Below are 7,674 nucleotides of genomic sequence, written 5' to 3'. Positions count from 1 at the left end.
TCTCTCTTTTTCAGGGGGGAGGAACAGACTCCCAAACTCTTAGTCTTTCATGTCTCTGCTGACCTCATCCTGTCTTATGGGGGAGAAAATCACTTCCGATTCCATTTGTTCACACAGTGTGTGTGTGTGTGTGTGTGTGTGTGAGCCCCAGACTTCCTCCACCTGTCATGCAGAATAATCCTGATTAAGGTTATATCTGTCAGCGGCTGTCGTCGTGCCAACTCGTCTTTCCTTACGCGTTGACGGGATGAATCGACGTCCTCTGGCACCCCCAATTTTTTGACAATATTTTGTGCTCTTCACGTTCACGTCTCGCACTCTTTTCCGAGGCCGATTCCTCTGAGCCGACAGCGTGTCGGCAGGAAAGCCCACGAAAGTGATTTCACAGGTTGAGGCGCCGTGAGCCTTCTGAGCCAATCAAATCCCAGGCAGCCACGTTCAGAAGAGAAGGTTCCTCTAGTTCCTCTGTGATCACATGGGGGATGGGGGGGGGGGGGGGGAAAGGATGGCATAATACATGTGTGTAATTACATGTTTATAACCACGGCACAGCGACTGAATACCAGCCTGACCTCTAGTGGCGTGAGCGGTGCAAGTAACATAGAGATCCTCCAAATGGTGTAAGACAAAAGAGTTTTTATTGTCTGCAAATTGCTAAGAGACACTTATCGATGACGTGTTGGCATTCATAATCATCCTTTTCGACGGCTTATTAATGATTTCTTTATCATATCACGTCACACTATATTATCATATTATATTATCCTACCTTTTGTTGTTTTTGAGAGGCCTGGATGACATCATCAGGGTTATTTTTGTTGTAAAAGTCCCTCTTGAACCACGGAGGACGTGATTCTACCGTTTTCACTCTGACGAGTCGTGCCTTTAATGGCCTAAGTGATCATAAAAGTGAGTTTTTATAGATTTTGTTGGCTTAAAAAAAATGGTGTCATGGAGCTAAATGTGTAAAAACCACAACGAGACATTATATTTAAATAATAAGCTTCGGCGACTTCCGTGAAGTCGTACACTAGTTGTGTATTTCCAGTGTTTTCCGATGTCTCCGCCATGCGATGAGGACTTTGGCTATTTGGAGCGTCTGTTGAGGACAACAGCTTCAACACTCCTGAGGCCGACCGGGGGTATGGATTTAGAAACAGGCCTTACTGGTTCCACACACACACACACACACACACACATTGCCTTTTTGACGGGAATGATTCATCTCGTGTTCACACACTCGGCACATTTCCACAATCTGTCGAAGCTGACGATGAAAGCTGTTAACATTCTCAAACTTCTTCCACCGAGACGTGGAAAAAAAAAAAAAAGGCAGTATAGTAACATCCCACCCACTGGTTCTGGATGAGCGAAGTAGTGTGTGTGTGTGTGTGTGTGTGTGTGTGTGTGTGTGTGTGATTGCCGCTTGTTGTTCAGTTAAAGGGGGGAGAACCATTCAAATCATGGGTCATTTTTCGTATGTTCAGCTCGCGGTCAAAGGAGTCGAACCAACACACGCATGGCGGCGCCACTGGGTCCAATACATATGCAGTGAGCCCCAAATCGCAGAGCCCTGGTAAATCCTGCTGTTGCCACTAATCTCATTCTTTTTATTTTTTAGATCCAATCTCTCCGAGGAGATTAATGAGTATGAGATAACAGATTTAGGGTGGAAGTACACTGTGGGCTATGTTCCCTGATGAATGGGAGGTATTCAGGATGCTTGATATAGACCGAGTGGTGTCAACGACGACCTATTTTCTCTCAACTATGGCCCGCTCACAACAAAGGTCTGTGCTTTATGTTGAATACAAATAAAAAAATTCATTGATGTTGAGCATTTTCCGACTATATATGTCTTAAACTCAATATTTATATATTGATAAAATAGCACAACAGTTGAGAGGATTTTGGGGGGGTGAACTGTCCCTTTAAAGTGTGAACAAACCCAACTTCTTTTCCAGGGAAATTCAATTAACTCACTTAAATCACTTTTACATTTAATGCAACTCTGGGGAACAACGTTGCCGTCTCAGAGCGTTGAAAGTGTTGTTGTTGTTTTTTTTCTTCCTCGCGTTCCAGCGAGCTGCTCCAATTAGGCTTAATGGCATGCTTGTGTACCGCTGCAACAAGGCCCCTTTTGTATCTGGGGCCCCCCCCCCCCCCACCACACCCCTCCTCCCTCCTCCAGTCTGCTATAAAAGGTGCTTCAGCACATGGGCACCCTTGGGTGAGTTGGGCACGGCACCAAAGAAAAACACGCAGACACCAGATGGCCTCTGTTGTCTTCTGTCACCCGGCCGCGAGGCCTCGTCTCTGGGTTACAGAAGCCCACCGAGCAGCAGCACCCTGGGGCTCAGTCGGGTGGAGCAACACACACACACACACACACACACACACACACACACACATATATATATATATATATATATATATATTCTTTATCAAGATGTTGAAGAACACAATTCACTCTATTTTTAGATCTTTTTTGTTTCATGCTAGTCATTTACGGGGCCAGGTTTTCACATATTTAATCTCCCTTTGTGTAAAAACATATATAATGTGCATCTCACCTCATCGGGGGAGGTATCAAACAGCTCTTCTTTTTTTTTAGTGCACGTATACAGTACACGTAATATAGTCTTTCAACACTAGGTGGTGCTCAACCACAGTGGGAGAGGCACGTGAACAGATAGGGACCATATGAAGGGTTATTACATTTAGTGTCACGTTGTCCTCTGGTGAGAAAAGGTGGGGGGTTTATTTTTAGAAGACATTTTTAAAAAAAAAAACAGATAAACAATACATCCTTTTGGGATTCAAAGGTATAATTAAAGTATGCGTTTTACTGATTGTGGTGGAACGTGGTCGTGTGGACGTGCCAATGTCAAAGAGCTCGGCATCACAAAAACGGAGGGGAAGCATCGTCCCAATTAAGTGTCCCACCCCCCACCCCCACCCCAATCATTTCATGCAAGTTTGCTCGTATTTGACGCTTCGCTCTTAAAATGTTTGTTTATATCAAAGCGCTTTCGCCCCAATTATCTGGTCAGTAAACAGCATAATCAGAGCCTCCAGATGACAAGAGCAAATTGGAGAGTGGCCTTGCATGCCGTCTTGGGTTTTTCACACTCTTTCTTTTGTCAATACCCAATTATTCTCCCCGCTGAAAGCAGAATGACTTAGAATGGCTTCTTTTTTTTTTTTTGTAGGGAGGGGAGGATGGGGGGGGGGGGGGGGGGGGGGGGGGGAGCATTGCTTTCTAATTGCAACACTCCAGATTGACACGGCACATTGATCAACCATTATGGCTTTAAACCGTGTGCTACAGGCCCGGCAGAGGGGACGTCACCCAACTAGGTAGTTTTTGTCTATTTCTTTTCTTCTTCTTCTTCTTCTTTTGTGTGTGTTGCTCCTCTAATGGCTTAATAAAAAACAGGTGAATTGTTCCAATGCCCCCCCCCCCCCCCCTCCCCCCCTCCCACCCCCTTTTATAAAGGCATTGGCTGTTCCTATACGTGCCCGCAGCACCGGCCACAGTAATTATCAGAGACGATGTCCTCCAGGGGCCTCCGGGTTTAGTATGGATTGTTTTTTTGAGGGGCCTAATGTTTGTAATAATTACCTCCGTGTTTGTCAAGGACGCCGAGCACAAGAAATAGAAGAGAATAGACGTGAGCTTTCATCTGCCACTGTAGGGCAGATATATTCTGTTACGACATGTGCATCACCACACAAGACATGTGGGTTATTCCACAATGGCGACTAGAAATAACCTTTTCGTGGAGCTAAATATCGACGGAGGAATCACGCGAGCAGTCCCCCCCCCCCCCCACCCCACCACCACCACCACACAAGCTTCAGATCATCCGGCTCGATGAATCAGAGTCTCGACTGGAGCCAAATTGCCCGACCGTGCCCTGTGGGAGAGATAATTGGGTGAAACAGGTTGTTTTGTGCCGTGTACGGTAGATACACGAGGAGAAAACAACACAGACTCCTCTCATTTCAGATATTTAAAAAAAAACAACTCTGAAGCGTGCGCCGTCTAGTTTTCTGAGTCGAGCTTCAATAAGGCCGTCATGGAGACGGCAGCACCCAACGGCCCGAAAAGGCTATTTAGTTTGCACGTGAATAGACCGAGATAACTACGCATGGCCCGAGAATATACATATCCATTTGAAGAGATATACAGTTTTGCTACCGCCCAACTCATCCCACGTTTACTTTGATATAAATACATGTTTTGACCCGTGTTGCGGTGAGTGTGCGGTGACCATCGACTGTGTGCAGGAAGTAGACGTAGTTGACGTGAGGTCACCCGCTGGTTGGTTTGGAGGCCGCCATCTTGGCTTTGTTGCCACCGGGAGTGACTCGAGGAGGAGGAGCTAAGTACCAAACGAACACAGAGAGACAAAGGGACTTTTACCAAACTGTTAAAGGGTTGAAGTTCATGGGATGAAAAAGGTAGAGACCTGTCAATCACAAGGTAGCCCCCGCCCTAAAGCATACCGTGTTTTATGGTCTGTTTGACTCTAAATGGACCATCATTTACTAAATGAACATCGTACTGTATTGAAGAAGACTTGAAGACTAGACTTCTATACAACCAGAGGAGTCGCCCCCTGGTGGTCAGTAAAGAGAATGCAGCTTTAACACATGAAGCATAGACTTCTATACAACCAGAGGAGTCACCCCCTGGTGGTCAGGAGAGAGAATGCAGCTTTTAACACATGAAGCATAGACTTCTATACAACCAGAGGAGTTCGCCCCCTGGGGTCAGTAGAGAGAAATGCAGCTTTAACACATGAAGCCATAGTGACTTCTATACAACCAGTCAGGAGTCGCCCCCTGTTGTGTCAGGAGTATAGTAATTCATCTTTAAACAATGAAGCATATACTTCTATACAACCAGAGGAGTCGCCCCCCTGGTGGTCCAGGGGACGAGAGACTGCAGCTTAACCAGCATGAAGCCATAGGCCTTCTATACAAACCCGAGGAGTCTAGCCACCTGTTGGTCAGGGAGAGAATGCAGGCTTTAAACCACATGAAGCATAGGACCTTGCTATACAACCAGAGGAGGTCGCCCCCTGGTGGTCAGGGGAGAGAATGCAGCTTTAACAACCATGAAGCATAGACTTCTATACAACCAGAGGGAGTTCGACCCCCTGGGGTCAGGAGAGATTATGGCCCCAGCTTTTAAACACATGAAGCATATACTTTCTATAAACCAGAGGAGTCGCCCCTGGTGGTCAGTGGGAGAGAATGCAGCTTTTAACACATGAAGCAGAGACCCTTCTATACCACCAGAGAGGAGTCACCCCCTTGGCTGGTCAGAGGGGAGAGAATGCAGCTTTAACACATGAAGCATAGACTTCTATACAACCAGAGGAGTCACCCCCTGATGGTCAGGAGAGAGAATGCAGCTTTAACACATGAAGCATAGACTTCTATATGTGAATCTGAAAATCTGTACGATATGTCTCCTTTAAGTTAATATCGCAGACTTGCTGGTAGCCTATTTTCTCATCTTTCTTTTGTTTTTGGCTTGTTACTAAAAGCTGCCTGCGACAAAGACAACAACAACAACAACAAGACCGCAGAGTGAACCGCGACATTAACAGAAAACCCAAAACACACCGTAACGCTTCACATGTATAAACGGGAGAAACGTTAATGTCGTGTCCCATTTTCTTTCTTCTTTCTCCATCAGGTCAGTTTACACGCCACTCAATTATGTAAATGAGATTCTGGGGAAAAAAAGCTTTGGTTACCGGTGGCTGATCCACCAGATGAATCCTCATCCACGGAACATGCTGCTGTTGTCTTTTGGATAGCACACACACACACACACACACACACACACACACACAACGTGGCGTGTCGAGTGTTCACTTTTCACTATTTAAAACACGCCAATTACCCCGCCGAGTAAGCAATGAAGCGTTGACCCTTTGACCCCCAGCGATAGCGCCGCTTTTTTCTTCTTCTTTCTTTCTTTTTTTTTCCACTTCGCACTTTCGCACTAACCGATGACACGCGCACACACACACACACACACACACACACACCGACGATCAACACACACACACACACACACACACACACAATGGACGCCAGGCAAACCCTGCGTAGTTGTGATGTAATTAGACTTGTTAATTGGAAGAGAGCCTTTCGCCACCTGCGGCAGCACGAGGGTGTGAGTCCGCGGTCATCTCTCTGACAGGAATAGTCCCCGGTAATTATTTTTGGTTTCGGGCGGAGGAAGAGGAAGAGGAGGAAGAGGAGGAAGAGGAGGAAGAGGAGGAGGAGACCCGCTCTCCCATTACACCTCGAACAGCAGAACCTGCCGCCGTCGAAGGGACATTGTGATCCATTTGCAGAGGGTTTATTGTCATAGGAGAAGCAATTTAATACACATTCTGTCCATATAAATATAAATAAAAGCCACTCTAAAAGGTCACTGCAAGAATGGCGGCCATTCAAACGAAGATAAGGAACATCCCATGTTGTTGTTGTTGTTGTTGACCTCAGGGTTCCTCGCGTATTCATTCTGGCTAATCAGAGAATCACATAGAGGCTAATTAACCATTTAAAAAAATTAAAAAATAAAAAGCAACATTCGTCGGCGGTGCGCGAACACGATTTTTTTTGCAAAGAAGTGGTTTTTCATGAAATTGAGCCCACGTTTCATGTTCCAGACAGATATGGATTTCATAATGGACGAACGCAGACTCTCCGTCTGCTTCGTCTCCGTCTAACAGGATAAATGTGTCGACTCGGGGGAGAGAGGGGGGGGTTCAATGTCACATCTGAAAAAAAAAAAGATATGTATTTATTTTAACGAGGCCCTGTAATAAATACGGTTGATGCGATTAACACGTGGCACTCACTTTTACCCACAACTAATTATATTCAAAACCTCGTGTATCTTCCAGATCTCACATTCCAGTGCATATTTTAAGTTTGTGTTACTGGTTTAAAAAAAAAAAAAAAAAAAGTTTCATAAACTCAAGTCTGGCAGAATTGGGTCACCTCCCTGATTAGCATATACTTCTGTATCCGTAGCGGTTGAATAAAAAACTGAATATAAAGTTCTAGATTTGAATTACAGTCCCTTACTCGATTTTTATTTCATTTTATTTATGGTAAATAATCAGCTACATCGACCCCTAATTGTGCTCAGTCAGGGTGTATAATAGTGGTTATAGTTTCTATATCATTGAACCCATTTCACTTTGTCAGGCACTCTTTCAGAAGCACTTTTCTCAACGGTTAAGAAATGCTGAGGTTGCAGAAAATAAACTTTGACATGTTTCGTCTCAACTTCTATACTTTTTTACTTTTGTTGTTTGAAACATTTTTTTCTTTGTTGGTCTACATTCATTTAGTTCCTCTAGATTATACCAAAATCTAGAGCGATCGCTAAACTCGTGGATGCCGGCTTGCGTTTGACCTTTTGACCTTTTGCCCCCTGAGCCCAATTACTGTTGTTTCCATGGCTCCAGATTGCGTCACACATATAGAGTCACACAGCTGCTCTGCAGAGTCACCTGTGCTCCAGGTGAGTGATCACCTGATGACTTGACACGTCACAGCATGCCCGAAACAAATGGAGGATAATAATAATAATAATAATAATAATAATAGTAGTAATGCATTTTAATTGTATAG

Source organism: Cyclopterus lumpus, chromosome 24, assembly GCF_009769545.1.
Source record: "Cyclopterus lumpus isolate fCycLum1 chromosome 24, fCycLum1.pri, whole genome shotgun sequence".
NCBI classification, from domain to species: Eukaryota; Metazoa; Chordata; class Actinopteri; order Perciformes; family Cyclopteridae; genus Cyclopterus; species Cyclopterus lumpus.
This window is presented reverse-complemented; position numbering follows the sequence as displayed.